The sequence below is a fragment of the Mytilus californianus genome, unplaced genomic scaffold (genome assembly GCF_021869535.1).
Source record: "Mytilus californianus isolate M0D057914Y unplaced genomic scaffold, xbMytCali1.0.p SCAF_6, whole genome shotgun sequence".
NCBI lineage: Eukaryota > Metazoa > Mollusca > Bivalvia > Mytilida > Mytilidae > Mytilus > Mytilus californianus.
This window is the reverse complement of record NW_026262712.1, coordinates 59,068,391-59,093,685: the sequence shown is the minus strand read 5'-3', so window position 1 is coordinate 59,093,685 and position 25,295 is coordinate 59,068,391. Positions and strand designations below refer to the sequence as shown.

Sequence of the window (25,295 nt, the reverse complement as noted above, 5' to 3'; positions counted from 1 at the left end):
GAATATTATCAAACTCATTATATAAATTAAATATTAGTTGATTTGACTAACACATTTGTGGAAATCCGTTAGAAGATTCATCCATCATCTCGTCTTTGGTGAATATACCTTTTCTTATTGCAAGGATAATAGTTACAAAATTATATTTCTGCAAAAACATGTTGATATTACATGTTTAAGCTAAAAAAAACTACCATAGACAATACACGGGTCATGCTGGGACAATATTGACAAAATACCACATTAACAAACCAATACATTCATATAAATTCGAAAAGAAATAAACAGTATTTCATAAAAGACGTTTTCCTATGAGAGGGTTTTACCGAAGCTGACAGTTAGCTTAACAATTCATACATTGCATTTTAGCCTACTCATATCATGTTTTTCTACTTTTCAGTTGAAATTAACCGATTTCGAACTGTCTGATAAATGTTGATAAAACATACAGTACTATAAATATCACTTGGGGATTTCCAGTTGTACCTTTTTAAAACAAAATAAATAGAGCGATGTTGGTCAGCCATGAACAATACATTATTGTTGCAGCTATTAATGATAGTTGGACACGCTTTACATAGTAATGCATATGTACAATAGTATGTTGTAAACAAACAATGATAAAAAAGAAGGTAGTTTAGCTTTCTAAAATTGATGAAGAACACATTATAATGTGTCAGTCGTGTAAAGGATCATTAACTGCGAAAGGACAATCAACAACTGAGTAGGATCCTGTAATTAACTGTATGTTCGCAGATGCTTTAAGGTGGCTGGATAGTCTTAATTTAAATCCATATAATTTTTAATAATTTGTCAAAAGTTTTTATCATGATTTCTTCAAAGAATTAATAAAAAGGATGGGACACCGATTCGTTTTTAACGCTACAGGTTGTGCAAAAATGTCAGATTGATTACATATTTATTATGTACAATTAAATCCAATTTTGTGTGACGAAAAGAAAACAATATGACAGAAGGTATTGATAAAATATGAGAGGATAGCTCTTACAACATGCTTTCAAATAAGAAAAAGAAAAAAATGGAGTAACTGAACTTGCTTTTTTTTTTTTTTTTGCTACATATTAGAATTGGTAAATTCCCGTCACTTTCTATTATCAAATTACTTTATCTGAGCTATCTCCCCTACTATCTGAGTTGTCTCCCCTTATTTGGAAAATTTGGAAAAAAACTGAATATTTACATCAAAAGTCGTACACATGAATTACATCCTACTCTAAAAATTTGCACATTTCATTAAAGTTACATTCATGATTTTTTCGCACAAATCTATCTTGCCAAGAACACTTTCCGTATTAATCTGATATATTTATTAATTTTTGAAGCATAATATCTGTCGGGTTCATCATACCCCGATAGTAAACCTAGACACCAATAAAAGCCATAGCTATATATAAAAATACAATGTTTTAATGTTTTTAGGTACATTGTAAACATCATCTAAGGCAAAAAATACAAATGAATTACAAAAAAATGTTTTTTTTATGTGAGGGGGATTACATCAATTTATCAATTAAAACATCACAATATATCTTTGTCGCAATTTTTTTTTTGTTTTAGTCTACGAGGACCTTAAACTTTTTTGGATCAGTGTGATAAATAGCCGTGAAAGGAAGTACAATGACACCGTAGGATACTTTAAAAAACTATATTTCGGCTGATGTATTACGTCATAAGCGTCAAACTCGGGTATAAAAGCTTGACAAAAAATTAGATATAGTCAGAAGTCTACAACATAGTGATAGTGAAGTACAATTTTAGTCATTATAGGTAATGAATTAAAGTAATAATTTGTTGGTTGAAAGTGATTACACGTGTATACCAGATTTGATCTTAAACAGTCATTTGACCTGAACTGCTCTCAAAAGATGGAATGATTGTAAGATGCACATGTCTGTCTGGCATGTTTTATATGACCTTGACCTCATTTTCATGGTTCATTGGTCAATGAAAAATTTGCATTTTTTTGTCAGTTTATTATATGCTTTAAGCAACAGGTAAATTATATTTGGCGGATGTAACGATTGTAAGGTGTGCATGTCTGTCTGGCAGATTCATATAACCATGACCGCATTTTATGGTTCTTTGGTCAATGCTAAGTTTTCTTGGTTTTTTCATTTTATCAGATATTATAAGCATATGTCTACTTGTTGGTGAATTGAATGACTACAAGATGTCGTATAAAAATAAGAAGATGTCTGTCTGTCAAGGTTAAATTTACTGTGACCTCATTTTCATAGAATATTGATAATATTAAACAGTAAAAATGATGAGCAAGACAAGATATACAAATGATCCAAAATTGTCAGTTGCCTACTAGTACTAATTATGTAATAGTAGTTATTGTCATTAAATGATAATGTTTACCCTTTTATGTGTAGGGCAAGAACATTAAAGATAAAGGGAAACTATAAACAAAAGAAATTATCAACAAAAATAGATTTACAGACGTCAACAAAGCCTAAATGGTAAGTCCACTTCTATAAAAGTTATTGCCCTTGAATAGTGATTATTATGAAAATAAGATGTGGTATGATAAATGAGAAAACTATCCACCGGAGTTCAATTAAGTGGATGTAAGCAATGCAATTACTTATCAGAGGCCAATGATGACCTGTAAAAATGAGAAAACCCATACCCTATACATGATATAGTCATCTATAAAAGACACCACAAACAAAATTTGGAACAAAATATCAATTCAAACTTCAAATATACCAGACTAATTTATATAAAAAAAAACAAGTTATGAAAAAACAAATATGACGGAAGTGAAACAACATCAACCACTGAACTATGTACAGGATCCTGATTCTGGACTGGCAAAATATGACAGGGTTGATATAAAGATAAGAAGCAGTATGATTGCCAATGAGACTTTTCTCCAATAGAGATCAAATGACATTAAATTTAACAAAATTAGTTCGCTGCACAGCCTTCGATAATGAGCAAACCCTATACTGCATAGTAATCTATAAAAGGCCATGAAATAACAAATGTAAAACAATTCAAAAAGGGCATGGTGTCTATCCATGCTAAACATGCTTGGGTGAAACACCACAAAGGCGAAAGCTGAGTGCCTGATTTTTGCACAAAACAAAAAACAAAAAACAAATATGATATATAGCAACAATTGACAACTACTGAATAACAGGCCCCTGACTTGGGACAGCCATTTACAAAATGTGGCATGGTTTAACATGTTTGCTGGCGCCAAATCCTCCTCTAATTAAGGACAGTGGTGTAAGTGTCAGTTCAATATAAAAATATTAAAAACTATAGAATCAGTTGAAAAGGGCGTTTTTCTGCTCTTTGGTCAGGTTATTTTGATACATTCCCGTTTTCATTCTCAATTTTATTAACTCATTAGAATGCAACAAAGCAGAAAAACAGCTACCAAAAACACAGACCGGATGTGGCTGGAAATTTATTCTTTCCCTTTAACAAAAAAGACTCAACATACAGATCTATTAGTACTCACAGTTACTGACAGCTAATGCAAAGCAAATATCAACTAATAAAATAAACATTTTGTGAGCACCCAACCCACCCCTAACCTGGAACAGTGGTTTTAATAACAGCACAACATTTGAACAAACTGTAAACATTTGTTGCAATTGGCTTAACTCAAAAGACTGCAACAAGGCACAAAAAACAACTAATATGAAAACCATAGACACAAAGCACTGAAATAAGAGTTCTTACAATTTTAAATATTCAAATGAAAGTTTTATCAAAATTTACATAAACATGATAAAATAGCCATTTTACTGCTTTATTTCTCTTCATGTATAATTTTTGAGTTTTGTGTATTTGTAGGTCAGACATCTTGGTTTTCATGATCATCATTCAACAAGTCAATACTGAACAGAAAACTTAAAGTTGATATTTTTCTACATAGTGTGACTTTTTTATTAATTTGAAATGGAATGTGTTTTTTTCCTACATAAGAAAGAGGAAATTTCATCATAATGACTATAAACAAAAAGGAGTCATATCATCATAATCATAGATGCACAAGAACTTAATCATGTAAATGCAACAACGTAATTATCAATTGAAAGAAGGGAGGAATGAAAAAATATATTAGTATTTTGTTCCCAAATGAACTTGCTTTGTCCACTCATTTAAATCGCTCCATCCAATAAAGATGTACGGAGGAAGATTTTTGAAGAACAGATTGCAAAAATGTTTTGTCTAAGAATTGTAGGAATATTTTAGCATGTCTAGTGGATGAAATAATTTATTTACTCGACTCTTATATAGTGGACTGAATAATTGTACATAGCAAGCTGAAACAAGAAAACTAAAACTTAACAGGAAAAGTGTTTATTTTATAAATTTGCAAATATAAACGTAATATTATGAACACCACAAAGGCATAAGATTCAAATCGTTTGCATATTCATGTATTGCAATCATTATGGAAATATAACAAAGAAAACTTTAACTCATGAAAAGAGTAAACTATTAACTGTGCTTTGTCAATTTATTCAGTCAGAATATGAAATATTTTTTTCAGTTCTATTTTTCATAATAAAACAAACAAGACAAAGATTTCAAATCAATATTTTTTTTCTTTTATTAAGATATGTCATCATTCTATTTCAGTTAAAGGATTTTATTTTTAGACTTAAATAGTATTATACTTGCCAAAATAATGATAATCTTTATTGTCATATAAACAAATTAAAAACATGTTTGTGACAAAATGAAAAAAAAACAAAATACACTCATATATACATTATAAACTTTTTACTACCAAACAGAATTCATTGTAACATACTCATTACTGTATATTTATAATTTGAAATCCATAGGATTTTATTTTGTCCCATGGGATATTAAAAATATATGGAAAAATTGTGTTTCAAAAAAGTATTCTAGAATTCATAAATAAACATATATTAATACTTACATTATCTGCTTTGTTGTTTAAAAGTTTAGTTTTGAACAGTTATAGAACAATATAATTGCATTAACATTTCCAAGGAAAAAAAGATATTCAACTAAAAAGATTCATGTTAAAACAATTTACTACCAAACAGAATGCATTGTAACATACACATTACTGTATATTTACCATTTGAATCCCATAGGATTTTATTTTGTCCCATGGGATATTAAAAATCCCATGGGATTTTTTTGTCCCATGGGACAACAAATATCCCATGGGACTACAATTATCCCATGGGACCCCAAAAAATCCTATGGGATTTAACCAAAATCCCATGGGATTTGCCTTATCCTATGGGATATTGAAAATCCCATGTTTTTCTAAATCAAATTACAAAATATATATAATAATAACAGCAGCAAAGCAATGAATTTATTGAATCCCATGTTATTCCGCACATTTTGGTTATATACACGACACTGCAGGTCTAAGGAGAGGCGGCGGCGGATTTGCAAATGAGTGTTTTGCAAATTAAAAGTGTCCAGTGTTTAATGATTATACATCACTAAATGAAGGTGATTAATTTATTGCTCCCTTAATGTCCGGTGGCGACAATGTCATGCTTATTCACGACGAGATGGAAAGTGGATCGACCTGAATCAAATTATAACAATTTTAGAGTGACACTTTAATACGATAGGACGTTGGCTAGAGGTTAAACGTATGCCGTACTAGAATAAAGTTGAACCATGATCAAAATCGTAAGTTAAGCTATTAGCCCCACTCAATTTCCACTCAAATGCCGTCTGATTATTGACCGGATATATATTAAATCAACTTAAAGTACTTTGATTTTCTGATATTGTACATTATGGTATTTCGCTGACTGTTTTTTCCCGATCCTATTTTGGACCACCTAATTCTAAGAGGGCGTGTTTAATTAGTCATGCCCGGTTAACTTTTAGTAAATTGAACCTCAACTTAAAGACCTATACCGGGTTAATAAGTTCGAGGTACAATAAGTGAACAAAAGAGATTATTTATGAAATGAGATTGTCCCAGGTATCTTATATAATTATTTTGCGTTGAATAATAATCAAAAATGCACGAACAGGTTTGTAAGCATAATTAAGCAATATTTATGACAGTTTTTTTTGCAAAATTAACAGTGGCGCAACCCCTCACCCACAAATATTATTCCAAAAATATTCAATGGGCGAGTGCTTGTGCCACATATGAAATCATGAAATAAGGTGATAAAGGTGACAATTTCAAGAACACATGAACTGAAACGAAATCGTTTCCTATTTCAGGCTTTTATATTTATAATATATGAAGCAGATTTTTGTTATTATACTTTAAAAAAATAATACATTTAGCAATACATACACAATAGATTTACTCAAACAACTAAAGTTTAAAAAAAATAACCTTTACATGGACTTTAATTGGGGTAACTGGTTCTACTTTTTTTTAATACCAAACACTGATGAAGGATAGGAAGATAAACACTCTGCTTTCAAAACATAGTTTTCTTAAAGAAAAAAAGAAAACGCTGTATAAACACGATAAAATAAAACATCTGAAAGTTGAAGAAAATGACATCACCACATGTTTTAGTACATGTATCTTTGTATCCTAATCTTTGTAAATGGTCTTAATTCTTAAAGATTAATTATATTGAATATTTCTTTTTACATTCAAGTTTTCTGAGGTGTGTACAATAATGTAGGCAAGGGCAACTATCAAATTGAGGCTTTCAACATATCACTGTTTAATTAATGTCTCAAATCAGATTCATTGTACCCCTAAAACTCTACAGGTGATTTCTTTATTTATTTACATTAAAAACTTGGTTGTTGGTTCTTTGGGCAAATTTTATATCATGGAAGTATTATATAATACTTCCATGGTTATATAGATAAATTACTCGAATAAAACAAGAATTTGGATATAAATCCTTCAGGAAAATAAGATTAAAATAAACTCTGCAATGAATGCATTATTCTTCTGTTTTAGACTTGTCAAAAAAGTCAATGTAGAGATTTTGTGTCATGAATAAATAAACTTGTGACGTCTGAAGTTTAGAATCCTTGTCCTTAAGAGAACTTTGCCTTTGGCATGTTCAAAGTAAAAAAGCTATACTCATTTTCTTCTAAAATTTACCAATTGATATTACATTTTGAATTAAAGAATGATTCTTTACAGTTTTAACCCACGTTAATAAATCAATACTGACCTTCTACAGTCAAGGGTATAACTTAAATAAGCTATTAGAGAAAAATAATATACATGTGTTATTACAGATACTTTTATGAGTTGTCTACTCTTTGTTTCTAAAATTTTCTTAATCTGTAGTAGCATTTGTTTGTTATTTGTTACATAAATCATCAATATCATTGGTAAATCAATGAGACAAGGCTTCTAAGCGATAAACGTAGCTGTAATAACACGGCTTAGTTATTGCAGGCATGTGACTTATTATATGAGACATTTGGGAATTACTTGGAAGCTTGCGCAGAACCTCATTACAAGCTCTGATAATTATTTCTTACAATAAATTAAAATACATTGTGATTAAGCATGATATATGTCTAAGAAAAGGCTTTGAAGTGATGTAGAGAAGCTGTAATAACACCCTTTAGTTATTACAGGCATATTATTTTTTTCTGTAATAACATAGGTGCACTATGCATGATTGTCAAACTACGAACTGTTATATTTTTCTAAAGTTTAGTATACATAAAGACAGTAATAATATCAATATAACTTGTATACAATATAGCAAAACGCAGGATGTATATTGCCCCTTTGAAACATATAACATACATATGTTATCACAGTTTGTTTTTTTTATTTTTTAGTCCACAATAACAAATGTATGTTATTTTTCACTAATATTTCATTTAAGTTATACCCTTGACTGTCTAAACATTCTCAAATAATTTTTAAAAACTGCATTTTTTTTGTAAAATACCATAATAAAATTAAATTATGGGGGTTCATATTTCTTCTTTTTTAATCTATTTTAAATATCCACAAAAATCACTTGAAAGTGTTAAAAGGGTAAGTTAACATTTGTGAAAATCACAATAAAGTCATCTACAATACCCATGACATCATTTAAATTCATCCCCCAGGCAATAAACTGTTTTGTCTGCATCTGTTGAGGCCTCTCTCTGTTTATTACCTATAGCATTTATATTCTAATTCCTGATTATTACCTACTTTTAATTTCACTTTTGCACGGTCATGAATTCATGTTCAGCAAATACATGAGGGTCCTTCTTTGTTTTTTAATGTTTTACCATTTTTTTCTATCAGTCAGGGAAATTACTGAAATAAGTGATTTTCAAATCAATCATTTAAGTAGCAAATTAGAAGTTCTGTTATTTTGTAGTTTAACCAAAACTTGAAACATACAGGTTTAGATTATATCTAATTATTAGTAAAATAGAAACTAGAGGCTATAATGAGCCTGTGTCGCTCACCTTGGTCTATATGCATATTCAATAATCTCCAATATTGTAGACGAGAATAGAATTAATGACAAAAATCTGTTTGTTTTTTTTTTTTTTTTTTTTTTTTATCTTATACTGCTGATCATTTAGTTTGTTTAGTTTCTCTCTAACTTATTTAATTTTTGCTCAAAACACAAAGAAGGTAAAAAAAAACCTAATTTAAGGGCAATCACTCCTATAAAGAATGACAGACTACTAACTGTATCGGCAAAATTTGACTTGTTAGTAGATCTTGTCTTGCTTATCAATTTTGCATATTTAATTTTAAGTTTCTATCTATCTATTATAATTTTTATCATATAGGCAAAACGCAAAAAAAAATGGTAAAAATCGTCATAAAAGGGCAATAACTCCAATAAGGAGTCGTCGGACGATTTCCGCCATATTTGTCTTAATTGTAGATCTTGTCTTCCTGATCATTTCTGCTTATTTAAGTTTCTTTCTATCTATTATAATTTTTTAGATATAAGGCAAAAATGCAAAAAAAAAACAATTGTACAAATCGTCATCAAAGAGCAATAACTCTAATAAGGAGTCAACTGACGATTTCAACCATTAAATTTATTTGTAGAACTTGTCTAATGACTTTCTGATCATTTTTGCAATTTAAAGTTTCTCTCTTTCTATTTTTATAGTTTCAAGATAATAGGCAAACATGGACAAAAATGGTAAAATTTGTCATTTAAGGGCAATAACTCCCATAGGAAATCGTTTGACAGTTTTGACTATATGGACAATTAGGAGCTCAACATTTTGAACATTTTTACACTTGTCAGATTTTCTCTATTTATAACGGTTTTCAGAATAATAGACAAAACTTGCAAATTACCCCTATGTCATATTTTCAGCCACTTCGACCATCTTGGTTAGCAGGTGGAGTCATCAGACACATTTTTTAAACTATATACCCCAATGATGATTGTTGCCAAGTTTGGTTAAAGGCCCAGTAGTTTCAGAGGAGAAGATTTTTGTAAAAGTTAACAGACGACGACGGACGACAAGTGATGAGAAAAGTTCACTTGGCCCTTTGGGCCAGGTGAGCTAAAAAGGATCGTTTGCTTCTTTTAAGTAGCAAGGTTTATGCCGTTGATGCATCATTCATACGTAAATTCTAAATTTGTTAAAAAAATGATATAAATTAATGAAGGCTTTACATAATGATCTAATAATATACCTTCTTTACAGATTTAGATTTAATATTTATAGTGGGTCTGGATGTTCGTCGCTCTTTTCTTTATTCTATATTTTTTTACTCATTTTCTCAATACTTTATTTATTTTGTCCATTAATATCTATTCTTTATTTTTTGCCTATATTCCTCTATCTTTTTATTTTGGTCCTTTATTCTGCACCTTTTGCCCATTATTTTCTATTCTGTAAACCCCATCCAGACCCTCATGAAACACTTTACCATGGTGCTTTCAGATAAAAATCTTTTTTTCTTCTCCCTCATATTTAATGTTTTAATTAAAACAATTAGAACAGATGTAACACTTGTATATTTATCATGTAAATTGCGGTTTTTATCCAACGCAATTATAGGTTTGAACGTTGTTTTCAATTTAGACTGGTATATATAAGTCTAAATTGAAAACAACGTTCAAACCTATAATTGCGGTGGATAAAAACCGCAATGTTTATACGTGTGCATGCAAAACAAATTTCTTGGTAGAGGGGTCTAAATACAGCACAAACAACATTTTCCAAAAGACCAAAAGAGAGAGAAAGTATATTTTAACAAAACGCATTTGACTAACAGGTCAAACAACGGATTTTCTTAAACCCTGCTGACTGCCATGGCGATTGCCAAATAAACGGATCACCAGATGTAACAAAATGGATCTTAACTATAAATTTAATACCAAACAGAAAACAAATAACTTGCGGAAAAGATGGTATACCGCAAACATGAGGTGCAAAAATGTGTACACCATATCCGGATCTCGACAATTAATGTCTCTTCAGTGATGTTAGGAATCGAAACGGTATTTGGAAGGCCATATAATTTACCGCAATTTGTGATTGACTCTTATATTTTGAAGAGTCGAAATAGGATGAACGGATTAATTAAACCCGATGGCAAATATAATACAATCCCAAAAGAAAAATTATAAACAAGTCTAAATTGAAAACAACGTTCAAACCTATAATTGCGATGGATAAAAACGGCAATTTTTATACGTGTGCATGCAAAACAAATTTCTTGGTAGAGGAGTCTAAATACAGCACAAACAACATTTTCCAAAAGACCAAAAGAGTGAAAAAGTATATTTTAACAAAACGCATTTGACTAGCAGGTCGAACAACGGATGTTCTTAAACCCTGCTGACTGCCATGGCGTTTGCCAAATACACGGATCATCAGATGTAACAAATGGAGCTGAACTATAAACTTAATACCAAACAGAAAACAATAAACTTGCGGAAAAGATGGTATACCGCAAACATGAGGTGCAAAAATTTGTAGACCATATCCGGATTTCGACAATTAATGTGTCTTCAGTGATGTTAGGAATTAAAACGGTATTTGGAAGGCCATATAATTTACCTCAATTTAGGATTGACTCTTAAATTTTGAAGAGTCGAAACAGGATGAACGGATTATATAAACCCGAAGGCAGATATAATACAAGCCCAAACGTAAAAATATAAACAAGTCAAAATTGAAAACAACGTTCAAACCTATAATTGCGTTGGATACAATCCGCAATTTTTATACGTGTGCATGCAAAACGAATTTCTTGGTAGAGGGGTCTAAATACAGCACAAACAACATTTTCCAAAAGACTAAAAGAGTGAAAAGTATATTTTAACAAAACGCATTTGACTAGCAGGTCGAACAACGGATGTTCTTAAACCCTGCTGACTGCCATGGCGATTGCCAAATACACGGATCACCAGATGTAACAAAATGGATCTTAACTATAAATTTAATACCAAACAGAAAACAATAAACTTGCGGAAAAGATGGCATACCGCAAACATGAGGTGCAAAAATTTGTACACCATATCCGGATTTCGACAATTAATGTCTCTTCTGTGATTTTAGGAATCGAAACGGTATTTGATCCGGATTTCGACAATTAATGTCTCTTCAGTGATGTTAGGAATCGAAACGGTATTTGGAAGGTCATATAATTAACCTCAATTTATGATTGACTCTTGAATTTTGAGGAATCGAATTAGGATGAACGGATTATATAAACCGGAAAGCAAATATAATACAAGCTCAAACGTAAAAAATATAAACAAGTCTAAATTGAAAACAACGTTCAAACCTATAATTGCGTTGGAAAAAAACGGCAATTTTTATACATGTGCATGCAAAACGAACTTCTTGGTAGAGGGGTCTAAATACAGCACAAACAACATTTTCCAAAAGACCAAGAGTGAAAAAGTATATTTTAACAAAACGCATTTGACTAGTAGGTCGAACAACGGATGTTCTTAAACCCTGTTGACTGCCATGGCGATTGCCAAATACACGGATCACCAGATGTAACAAAATGGATCTTAACTATGAATTTAATACCAAACAGAAAACAATAAACTTGCAGAAAAGATGGTATACCGCAAGTATGAGGTGCAAAAATTTGTACACCATAATCGGATTTCGACAATTAATGTCTCTTCAGTGATGTTAGGAATCGAAACGGTATTTGGAAGGCCATATAATTTACCTCAATTTAGGATTGACTCTTGAATTTTGAAGAGTCGAAGCAGGATGAACGGATTATATGAACCCGAAGGCAAATATAATACAAGCCCAAGCGAAGAAATATAAACAAGTCTAAATTGAAAACAACATTCAAACCTATAATTGCGTTGGAAAAAAACGGCAATTTTTATACGTGTGCATGCAAAAAAAATTTCTTGGTAGAGGGGTCTAAATACAGCACAAACTACATTTTCCAAAAGACCAAAAGAGTGAAAAAGTATATTTTAACAAAACGCGTTTGACTAGAAGGTCGGACAACGGATGTTCTTAAACCTTGCTGACTACCATGGCGATTGCCAAATACACGGATTACCAGATGTAACAAAATTGATCTCAACTATAAATTTAATACCAAAACAGAAAACAATAAACTTGCGGAAAAGATGGTATACCGCAAAATGAGATGCAAAAATTTGTACACCATATTCGGATTTCGACAATTAATGTCTCTTCCGTGATGTTAGGAATCCAAACGGTAATTGGAAGCCCATATAATTTACCTCAATTTAGGATTGACTCTTGAATTTTGAAGAGTCGAAATAGGATGAACGGATTATATAAACCCGAAGGCAAATATGATACAAGCCCAAACGAAAAAATATAAACAAGTCTAAATTGAAAACAACGTTCAAAACGGATAAAAACCGCAATATATATATACATAATTACTCTAAATATCAGCACAACAATGTTAAATCTGCAAACTTGCAGACGCAAATTTTAGTTCTTCCTTCGCTGGGATTCGAACTCATGTTTTTGGGATATAGAGACAACATCGCCTGCACTGTGTCCAGCGCTCTAGACCACACGGCCACCTAAACTGAGCTAATAACTCCTTTCACCAAAGGTCCATACGGTGAATCCACTGATATTGATGCACAATTTCGACCAATCCGATGGAATATATTTCCAGTAATGCATGTTATCCAGTTTGTCACACAAGATGTGGGTCTGGATGGGGGTCCTTCATTTCTGCATTCTCTATTCTTTAGGCCATTTTTCTCTATTCTATGTACTTTTTGCCCATTATTCTCTATTCTTTATATTTCAGCACCTCATGTTTCTCTATTCTTTATATTGTTTGCCCATTATTCTCTATTCTGTAAACCCCCATCCACACCCTCCTACATGTACATCTATATATAGGTATCTAAATGTCATTTGGAGCTAGATCGTATATATGCCAATTCCTGTTTTGATTTTTTGCAACTGCAATGCAATAAAATATGTCCCGGCATTTAATAGCGTAATACCGACCGTGCAAGACCCTCATGGGTAGTCAAGGTCCTTAAAATCCACCTCGTCGTCGTCGTAGCCCAATTAACAGTATGAGTTCATTGTTGAAGATACAAAAATTAGGTTACATTTGTAGGTAGGGAGGTAGTAGTCCAAATAATGATGACGTCTAGAAAGGCTATTTTTGATTTTTGCTATGAGGAAGGCGTCCAACATGGGGTTGGAACCCGCCTTTTTTGACAATCAGTGCTTTTGAATGGGGATATATGGTTGAAACCCCCTTTTAAAAATGGCTGGAGCCGCCCCTGACAATACTTACATGCACTGACCGTATATCCACTTAACATTTGACTTTCTTTCAAATTCCAAAACTTGCACTGGACTTTTTAATGATTGTTAAAATTCCAGCTTTTTTTAAAAGTGAATAAAATAAGGAGATGAACGTGGTATGATTGCCATATTGTTGTCACATTTACAGGATATCTAAATGCCTCTTCAACCAAAAACCTTACAGTAATTTAATTATGCTATAAAAGGACCGGCATCGACAAAACTACATTGTCTACGCAATAAATGGTTATGTATATCGTACTCACGGGTTTGTCCTATTTCCAAAGCAAATTAATAATAACTATGAAATCTAAATATTAAAAGATTAAAACTTTATTTAGATTAAAAGTTGTTGAAGAACTTAAAACTATAAGTGTCAATGATTAATTTTGTAACACTATTCGTGTTATGGTCTCCTTACAGACCCCCCCCCCCCCAAAAAAAAAGTTAATTGTAATAAATAATCAGCAAGCACGACCAAGCAAACAAGCAAACAAATTGAAAAGTTACAAATAACTACCCTTTTCAAAGCCCGTATATTAAAACACACGAACACACACAACGGTGAAATTCACTTTTGAATATTTTTAACAATATATATATATTCTGGGACTATTGTACTAAGTATTAATATAATAGTCCAGGATATATTCACTTCACTTTTGCTAAACCGTATCACACTGAACAAGAACATGTAAAACTTATTTTATTAAAAAAAAAAGTTTAATAATAACGAAAAAAAAAGAAATAGATTTAAAAAAAACATGACCAAGAGATAAAAGAACGTCATCTTTTAGTTTTCGATTTTATTTTTAAAGGAGAGCAACCCCTGATACACACCGGGAAAGTGTCAACTGTTTTGTATCCAAATTATTAAAATCTGAACACGACTGAACACGGTCTGACATTATCTTAACGTAATTTTGTATCCATGGTATGATTTCGTCTGAAACCGTCTTAACAAATCTTAATCGCTCGCTAGAAAACTCCGTCTTGTTTATCTTGGCATGCCTGAACGGACTGAATTACCTGATGGGTCGATCGATCGGAACGGCGTCTGAAAGTCTGAAAAAGTCTTGACGTTTTTCTCTCGCGATAAATTCAGTCGATTAAGACTTGATCAGACCAAATGACCGTTTCAGACTGAAATCTTGCTACTAGTGTATTCGCCTTTCTCTCCTATATACATACATTTTCTTTAAGAATATATTTTAAAATAATTTAATTTGAAAAGTACCGATAAATTGTTTTCATTTATACAATGTGAAAGTGGATTAGAATTGTGTTACCTTTTGCTGCAAATTGATGGAACAAGATAGGGGTAAAACATGCACATACAACATACGTTGGGAGCTTTTTTATTTAAACAAAACTCTTTATATTTTCTACAACTATGTCTTCGAGGACTCCAACTTGTTCATTGTCAATGAAATGTTTAATACAGAATAGTTGTCTTAAATTGTGTTTACTATAAATTTAAAAGTTCCTTCTTTCAAGTAATGTCCACAGGGAAACATTTGTTTACAAAAACATTATCCGTGAAAGATTTTACTTCTTTAATGACAATTATTAAATTAGAACATCTCAAATTGTGCACATATGTGTGCCATCCTTTCTCAGTGTTGGCATGAAATATTATCTCGGAATAAGGTTCGTTATACATTACTAAGAGGCTTATATTCAAAAGTAATATTGATTGCAAATACTGTACCGGAAATTGTCTCCTTTATTTTCATACTTATATGGTAAATAGATGGAATACAGTGACGTTTTAACCAACGTGGAAACAATGAGGTTGTTATGCGCGGACTCTCATTTCTAGTTTTCATTATAACTATTTCCGAGAACCGGCGTACTGGTCATTGAAACCGTCCTTGCGAAGAACATATCATCCATTATTGAGTTGCATTTGCCAGTGTTAGCAAAGGCGGTAATGTTTAGGTTTTACCTACTGTAATTGTGAAATAAGTCAGATACAGAAGTCCAGTATAAGCTAGGTTTTTAATGACACGAAAAAGGGGATCTGTATTGATAAAGGAATTTTAGGAAGAAAAGTTTAATAAAATGGTCTTTTCGAGAACTTATATGTGCCCAGCAATTTCCTGTCCTTTTTTCATGTCTAGATGCAGTTTTCTTGATTTTCTTATTACAAAAGACCTACATGAATACAATCAAAATTAACCATATAACGTTTCAAGGCGCTAATTTTGTTGACCTTAAACATGTAGTATGACAAAATTTTCGCTGTTTTTTTCCCCTGATTTGGTCATTAGCCAAAATTCTATGAAACTATTGACATTTAAATTAAAATGAGTTAAGGCAATATGATTACAAGATGAGTTGCTGTTAAAGATTATTTCAAGAATATATGGAATATGTGGGATATAGGTTCCATAGACTGTAACCAAAATTTAGAGGTAAATATACGGTATTCAACAAATGAAAGGTGTTTATTTAATATGCCAAGCTAACTTCACCAGAGCCTAAAAACTATAAAACGTCTGTCATTAACACAAAAGTCCCAAAAGTGACAAAACCATTGACATATAAGTTTAAACAGCCACTTACGGGATTCCTCACTATGAAAAGACTGAAACGATTTTAGAATGCGACAAACATTATTCCCATAAATGCTTTTTAATATGATGTATAGAAAAAAAGTAATTGAAAATTAACACCCGATCAACCTGTTGTACAGATAATTGTTTTATCTTTCATCATACTTTTTTCAATATTCCAAAATACTGAACTAAAAAAGAGGCAATAGATACCCAGGAAACAATCATAATCGCAATTCGAAGACAAACTGTCAATATTAAGGCAAACACAAATCGGGAGGACACAAAGACACACAACAAATCTAGAAAAGGGAATAAACATTAGAAATTGAATAAGAAAAGAATGTATTTCAAACTCAAGACATTTGAAATTTGATGTTAGTAAAATGTCTATGAAAAAAATTGCTCACAGTTTGAAATTGCCCAAGTGCTATTGAAATCTACTTTTACAAAGTGTCCTTGTTGGTAAACATGTTAAAGGCAGAAACATTTAGAGTAAATTTGAAGTTGAATTTTTGCATTGTTAGGTTATGACTTAATCAAAATAGTATTTCTAAAAGCTTATAAACCAAAACCTGAATTATACAGCCCAGCATTTTCGAAATTGTATACAATCTGATTCCAAAATTTGAGTATGAAGGATTTGCAAAGAAAAGAACGTTTGTTTGAAAAATAATGCAGCAGTAAAAATGTTGATAGACACATTGTCTAAATAAGACAACTTATTATCATTACAAATACAAAAACCAATTTGTTTGATCACTAAACAACACAATTACGGAATGGTATTTATCAAACGCAGATAAAGGACCGATATTGCTGTTGATTTCGAAGTGTTGTTTAGCTTTAGCTTTAGTTTTTTAGTGCAATCTGTGTTTTTAATATTTTTTCTTTGGTTAATGGTATTGTCTTTGTCCTTTCTGAATTTTCTTAATCTTTTTGATTTTCCGTATGTTGATTTTTTACTCATCTTTTGTGTACTTCGAGCAGTATCAATACATTTTTGACAATTTTATGACTGAATAAAGACCCTGGTAATATAGTTCCACTTGCAACATGTCATTTCAATGTTGAGAAAAAATTCTAAGGATGAAAACCCGTACATTGACTACCAGATGTGTGGTGATTTATTGTGCCAGTTTGTAATTGACACTTACTTCACATTACTTTTTCTAACAAGTTTTATCTGTTGTCGCTAAATACATTGATTTACTTGGCTCAATTTGAAAAAAAAATGGCATTTCTACTGTTTTTATATTTGGATTTATCATATAATTATATAATCTGTTATCTGTATTCAGATGACTATCTTAATATATATGTTGTTGTGTGTTTGTACTGCATTGTTTCCTGAAACGAACCTCCTAAACATTTCCATGCTTAAGGGCATACGATACAGTTTCGATCCCACGATGAATTTGTCACGAAAATTTGCATACAAGCTATTTTTCACCTAAGCAATTCAAATAAGTAATAAAAAATATACCTTGATGTGCTACTTTAAGAGATAAAAGGGGTCGAAATTTTAGACATTTTTTCACAATTGCGGTTTTTTGGACATTTCTATCCTTTGGATAGAAACACCTATTTTTTTTATTTCAACAGATAAACACAAGCGTATTTTTGTAAAAGCATTATGAAAATCTTTATTACATAAATATGCTCTTAATATGTATAACAATTCTTTGAACATAATTAATTTTTAACAAAGTTTCAGGATTTTAGGGAAAAAAACGGCATTTTTGCGGTATATTTACCAAATTTAAAAAAAAATCATCGTTGACTTTTCATTAAAATTGGTACAAATAATCTCCATACGTAACCAAACCTAATGCCATTTAAAAAGAGAGGGGTACATGTACTCGTTTTCAAGTTAAATCAGTTTAAATCATAAAAAGCAGTCGAAAAATGCATCTTTTCCCGATATATCACAATTTGACGTCGCGAAAAGAACATTTTATGTTAGCAACGTTATTACCTCCCCTGTAACTGTATCGTATGCCCTTAAACAATCATTGTATACAGCTATTTCGCTTAATTGACTAAATTTGTTTGGGCTAAACCTCAACGATGACAATAATGGGTTAAAAAGTTAAAACAAGATGATTTCGATCATCTTCAACATTTGTGAGGAACATCTTGAATTGCAAACCACCAGGAACACAAAGGCGATAAATAAATAATGTTGTTTTCTAAAAAGGTGATATCATGTCAAACGTACCATAGTTGGACACGAATTTTACCCGAGTGCGAGATATCAATATCAAACTGGGATTCGAGGAACCAAATACGAACATGCCAGAATTATAACAATATAATATTCGTTTCTTATTGTCACTTTGAATGAACTAAATCTATGCATAACTGATATATTATTATGTCGAGGATGAAAGTACAGTAAAATTTAATTATTTAAATCCTTGACTTAATTGTTTCATAGATACAAAGGTTACTAAACATACATTGCTATTTAGTTATTAGTAGTAAAGTCCTGCTACTGATGACGTTTTATTCAAAATGCGTTGGAGTTGTACTGATTGCTTGTTTAGTCGGGGACACAATGATTTATTCATTAATTGAAAGTGATCTTTGCGTCGTTTGCCAGTTAGTATTCGTCTAATGAGTCTTGTCCTTGAAAGCGTATGTACTCTAACCCAGTAGGAGTTGTACTGAGTGGTAGTTTTGTCTCCAATACATGGTTTATTTATTTGAAAGTTTATTAATTGTTGTTCATGCTTAGTACTTTTCTGATGAATCTAGCTTTTCACAGATTTCGGTACAAAAATCAATTTGAATTACATTAGAAGTAATTCAATTTGCAATCTAGTAATTAAAGCAGAAGGTGTGCTAAGGGCCCTTTTTCGGCCTACAAAAAATGAACTATTACAAAAGTAGGAGATTCAAGATAAAAAAAAAGATCGTTAAGTATTTTAAAAGTTTAAATATATATTGATTTTCTTTAAAATATTAAGAGTATTTATAAGCAGAGAATTTACAGTCAAAATATAGGAAACATTGCTACAAAAAATAATAACATTTGCGTATTTTCACGTGTATTTGTTAGGACGAAATATTAGCCACATGCAAGTTTCACACAAATAATAACATGTAATGTGTTGTTTTTATAGATAAACATTTCGGCAAATTATATAATTAATGTTTGCATGGGCTCTTTATTTGCAAGTCCACATACTATGTAAATATGTCCAAAATCTATGTATTTTTCACCACAAAAATGTAGTGCCCTTCTTTTGACGTTACATTTAAATGTTGACGTCATTTGGACAAGAAACTATTCGTTTATAGGTTTCCATTACCTAAAATTGTAAACAGACCCAAATTGAAATATTAAATGAAAATGAAGTAATTACCCCAAATAAGGCCCTTATTACATGCTGCTCTTTGTCAAAATAAGTGATGATGGATAATAATCATTGGTAATGACTAGCAAATGTAATATATACTAGTTATTCGTTAAAATATCAAGAATCCATTAGTTCTACAATGTATGTAATCAATATTTGTAAATTCTAATAATTTAGATATAAGTAATAACAAGTTGTATTCTTATTAATTCCAGGTAATGCTACTTGGTAATTTTTCAAAAATGTAATCAATCTTTAAATTTGAATTTTTAAATTTGAATTTAAAAAATATAAAAAATAGTTTGATAAGTACATGTATTCACCATTAATCACTAGTAATATGACAAGTGATTCAAAGTAATAACCACAGTACATGTTACTAATTTGAAGAAGTACACCGAGTAAATGTAATTCCAAGTTATCCTGCACAATTATAGTGTTTTGATCAAGTCGACAGATATGTTTATCAACCCGTTGTAAGTATATTGACTGAGGATGCAGTTAAAAGTCAATATACGTTCATAGGTCGATAAAAAATGTATTCGGAAAGGCTACAACTGTGTTATTCGCATATTTATTAACACATTTTTCTAAAACTGTAACTTACCTTTCAATAATGATATCCAATATATTCTTTGTTTGGATCCATATAATATCTAAAATCTTTTGCTAGTATTTTTAAAACTGATTAATAAAGATGAGCACGCTTAGTTGCTAAGTGTTTATATTCATTTCAAAGAGTACAGACACAGTGAGCACCTTACCAGACAAAATATCACCTCTATGTTCAAACCGTTGTATGTTTCTCATCCCCTTATGTGCAAACCATTGTCATGAATATCAGTGATAAATAGGTACAAAATACGTACAGTTGCACATAAGTTTTACCTTAATTTTGATGATTTCATTATTTATGTAGTTATAAATTATATCTGGACATATTACATAACATTAATTTATTGTTAAGGTTGTTTTTGTAAACAAACAAGGATATACAGAAGGAAATGTGCATATTCTACTAATTGAAATTTATGAATCGTGTATTGGGACATTAACCTTGAAAGAACCTACAACCGCCAAGCAGGAAACTTCAGTAAATGTTTGTTGCCGCTGAAAAATTTCATTGCGTCATAGTTGTTTATAAAAGCAGGATAATAGCACATTATTTCAAAGCCTTTCGAACACTGACGGTATTTTGTCATATAAGCACAATTTAAGTCGTATTAAGTATAAAATTAAATGCATATTTAGTAAATTTTAAGCGATAACAAAATAAATGTCGTAGTATTTTATTAAGCAAAACAAGATTCTGCGCTTTATGCGTAATGTACAACGTCACTTCTATTCATTATTGTCTTAATTATAAGCATAAATTTACATACAATTTCTAATTAACACTGAGACATTGTCATTGTATTCATATTTTTTTTTAACAATTTTCAGAAGTTTTTCAGAAGTATTTCAAACCTTAAAAAATGAACAATCTGAAAAAAAAACCACTTCAAATTTGCTAAAGTAAAAGTTAAATGGAACTACATTTGACTTAGTGATTTGGCACTCAGTACAAGTTCTTGTCGGATAATATGCTTTTAGCTTTGTCCGTCTGCGAAAAAATCGAAATTCGACTTTATCACAATTGCTTATGAAAGATAAAACACCAATTTCCTATTTGCTCGTCAACTTTATCTACATTTTGTAACTATTATTTCGCCTTCCTTTGTCAATGTACTGGTATCATGCAATTCAAACTATAAAAAGCAGCCCTCCAACAGGCAGAACTAGTGAACTAATATACAAATGATATTAAGAGTGATTTGATTTAAAGGAATTCATTTAGTTTTAAGGTTACCAAAATCTATTTTTCAAAATATAAGGACATAATGAATAATGCAAAGTAAACTTCTTGCCAAAAAAAAAAAAACAAAAAAAAAACATATAGTCGCGATTGAGTTTCAGAAACCACATTAAAGACACAAAAGTATTTAATTGTACGCATACATGTACGAAGGTCTTTAGTATTACTACTTATAGTCGTTTGCAATTGTCATCTTGTTTTTTTATACAAATTATCTAGCAAAATATATAATCAAGATGTGTTTATTTGTTATAGAGAACTAAAAAAAAGAATGAAGGTTTCTATTTGTTATTTCGTCTGTCTATTGTTAGTGTCCGTAGGAGGTAAGTAAACATAATAACTTCTTTTCGATTTAACGTCTGATTATCATTTTCAACTGCAATTATCTCTTAAGTAGTTCTTTATAAACATTAAGAAAACAGATGCTTGCAAGCAAATAGCTAGTGAAATTCTTTGATTTTTCCTTTTGACTGTAATAACGTTTCTAGTTTTGTTTTATCCTGTTTTAACCGTTAACATCATTTGTTACTCTGATATGAAAGCCTTATTATCATATTTGTAGGTTTTGTTATCTACGTCAATTTCAATAAAATTATTTTTCAATTGTAAATGAGGTAACAACCAAATCAAACAATAGAAAAAGATCAATATGCAATATCAATTTAAATATTTTATATGTAAAGGTTAATTAATTAAATTTAATCTCAACTTTTTTAAAGGCAGCACACGTTCATGCATAATTGTACTGTTATTCCTTATATGAATTGAATATGAATTACCCGGTAACGTTATTTAATATTAACAAATATTTACTTCCAGTCAACATGGCGGATGAAAAAATGCTTGAAGACAATAGCCTCATTCATAAGTAAGTTCAGCCGAGTTAATATTCGAGTAAATCGTAATGCTAAAAGTAACATATGTAATGTTTTAGTTTTAGTTTTATTGTTAATTAAAACATCTTTCTTAACAATATAAAAGGCGTGATCAATTATAATCTAAAAAATTATTTCAAATTAATAAGAATCAGATCCTGCTCTTAATTTGGCAATCAGAAACGCAATGCTGACGCACTTTTGGAAACTCTCTTTCACATGTTGCAGCGTCAAATTAATTTCAAAATTGCAAGAGTTAACCTTGGGATAGCATTTTTGCGTATGAACAAAAAATGATGTAAAAAAGAGAAAAAGATAGCAAGTGGTCATACAGACCACAACTATAAGAAAGACATATACCACAATGGTAAAAAAAAGCAAAAGCACAGACAACAACTCCAAAAATGTACTCATGAGGAAAACGAACTCTACAAAAACCGGAGATTAAATTAAGTGTTTCTGATGGATTGGAAGTTCGTAGTTCGCTATGCACACACCATAAGGATAATTGCAAAAAATAGACTTTGATAAAAAAAAAAGTGGTGATAGATTTCAAATGTATATACAAACTCTTTAGGGAATAACAAACAAAAGTAAAAAACAAAATTTGACCAAACGACAATAAAATGGTATACAACACACCACAAAGAAACTAAAGACAACACCAACCCCACCAGAAACCCGGGGTTATCAAAGGTGTGGATAGGAGACCCTGCTATACATGTGACAAACGTCGTATTTCTCGTGCTAGTACTAATCCAGTGATACATCTAATTCGAAAATGTCACGGTCGAAAAAAAGCAGAAGGGATAGTAGTTACGGATATATGAGTCAACATCTGTGAATCACATATTTTGTTATAGTCAACAAATTGTCGATGGCTACGGTAAAGTTTTCAGTGGGATGACACATTAGATATGTAAAATGTTATTATCATAACACTTCATTGACATCGTTGCTGGTTGACTATACATTCCATAGGGTGTCATCAGCTAAGTAATCATTGATTTTGTACTGCCAAGATTTATAATATACCTTTTTAAAACTGACCGTTAAACAATGCATCCATCAATTACTTTGACTATTAAAATGTTTATAAATTAGAAATTATGAACATATTTCTGAATCCAGTAAGTAAGCATACATTTGTTAGACAGATCTGCTAACATTGTCCGGTCACTTTTCAACATATAACTATTTATGTATTTTGGTATTCAGACTTTCAGATAGTTTGGTTTCAGCGTTCCTGATGAAGTTAAGTCAAATTACATATGTACATGTAGGTGTCTTTTCAACTAAATAATATATACCTCCAGAAGTATGTTAAACTCTAAAACGTTGCTAGTTATTCTAATTAAGTAGTAGACATTGTTATCATCACTTGCACATTACACCTTTCTCCACCAAACAATGTAATAATGATGCATACCTCAAGTAATTTGCACATATATAGACTGATTTCACCAATAAACGAAATAAGTGATTATAGATCTTTCATTGAATGTATTTTTTCTAGTTATTGTTTTGTTTCAGGCTTGTAAAAAGGGGCGGGTGTCGTAAAGGACAATGCCCTCCTGGCTTTCCGTGCTGTAGATGTGATCATGGTATTTGCAAACGCCGCACATATGGATAGTGAGGTCAGCTATTCCAATCATAGCAATCCAACAGAAGCGAAGAATTATCATCCTTTGAAAATAGGACTTGAAAAAATGAATATCCGAAAAAATGAGATTAAAATCTATCTTTTCTTTTTAAGCACTGTTTGATTTAATTTATATGCGTTACACTGATAATCACTTTCAGGAATGGGTAAACGTATTTTAAATTTGAAGATGGTAAACGGATTTCACAAGCACACAATTGATAAGACTCTACTGTAAATGTTTTGTTTTTTTTTGGTATTGAAACCCCAACACGCCGTAAATCCAGTTGAAAAAAACTCATCATAGATACAAGGACCGACATTTTGTACAAAAGACTCATCGGTGACGTTCGAATAAAAAAAGGTTAAAAAGAACAAATAAAATACGAAGTTGATGAGCATTGAAGACCCAAAATTCCTAAAAATTCTGCAAAATACAGCTTGGGTAATTATAATCTATTATTATTGAAGAAAACCCTTAGTATTGCGAAAAATTTAAAGTTTTGTAAACAGTTAAATTAAGACACTGAAATAAGAAATTAAACAGTGGGAATTAAAAAAAATGCCATAATATGCTTTTAAATATACGTAACTGATCAAAATTATCAAAGAGATCACAGTAAACAATCGTTATAAGTGACGTAACTCTAGAAGATAGAACTTGGATATCAAAAGGTAGATTACACGATTATTCTGTTAATGCCAACACTGGCACAAAGATAAACGTCAATGAGACAGCAACAAAGACAACCAAAACAGCAATCGTTAATCATCATACGTCTTTAAATATTGAAAAGCATCATATAATAGCCTCTAAATCGTCTCGAGTCTGTATTTGTTGTGATTAAAAGGATACGGCAGCAACATATCTGATTTGCATTATCATTGTGATGACCTGTGATGACCTGTAGGTACAACAGATTTTGCAATTCCAGGTACCAAATTCCAAGTACAAATTCAATTCAATCCAATTCAAACAATATTCACACTTCAGGAATCTGCTAAAGGACTATAATCCAGACTTCTGAAAATGGCATTGGGTATAGGTCTACGTAATATTCTTACGAATAGACGTAATGTGTACCCAAATGACCTTATTTTGGATATAAAAACGCTTAACTTATGACATGTAGTAGTTCAACGGTTGCATTTCAACAAATGAAGTAATATTTTGAAGATAACAATAACCAACGTGAACACGTATCAACATGCATGCACACAATAACGCACAAACACATGTTGAGTGAGAGGTTTAACTATCTATCAAGCCAGGTTTTACTC

General features: G+C 31.0%; 1 long non-coding RNA gene across 2 annotated transcripts in view; it reads left to right on the top strand.

Annotated features, from left to right (window-relative positions):
* LOC127706163 (uncharacterized) overlaps positions 1-25,295 on the top strand; it is a 219,189-nt gene that overhangs the window by 176,764 nt on the left and 17,130 nt on the right. Inside the window, exons 2-3 of one of the 2 annotated variants that reach the window (XR_007984271.1) lie at positions 21,753-21,820; positions 22,317-22,365. This is a non-coding gene — a long non-coding RNA (uncharacterized LOC127706163). The remainder of the gene's footprint in view (positions 1-21,752; positions 21,821-22,316; positions 22,366-25,295) is intronic. The other variant, XR_007984270.1, reaches the window with a different exon arrangement.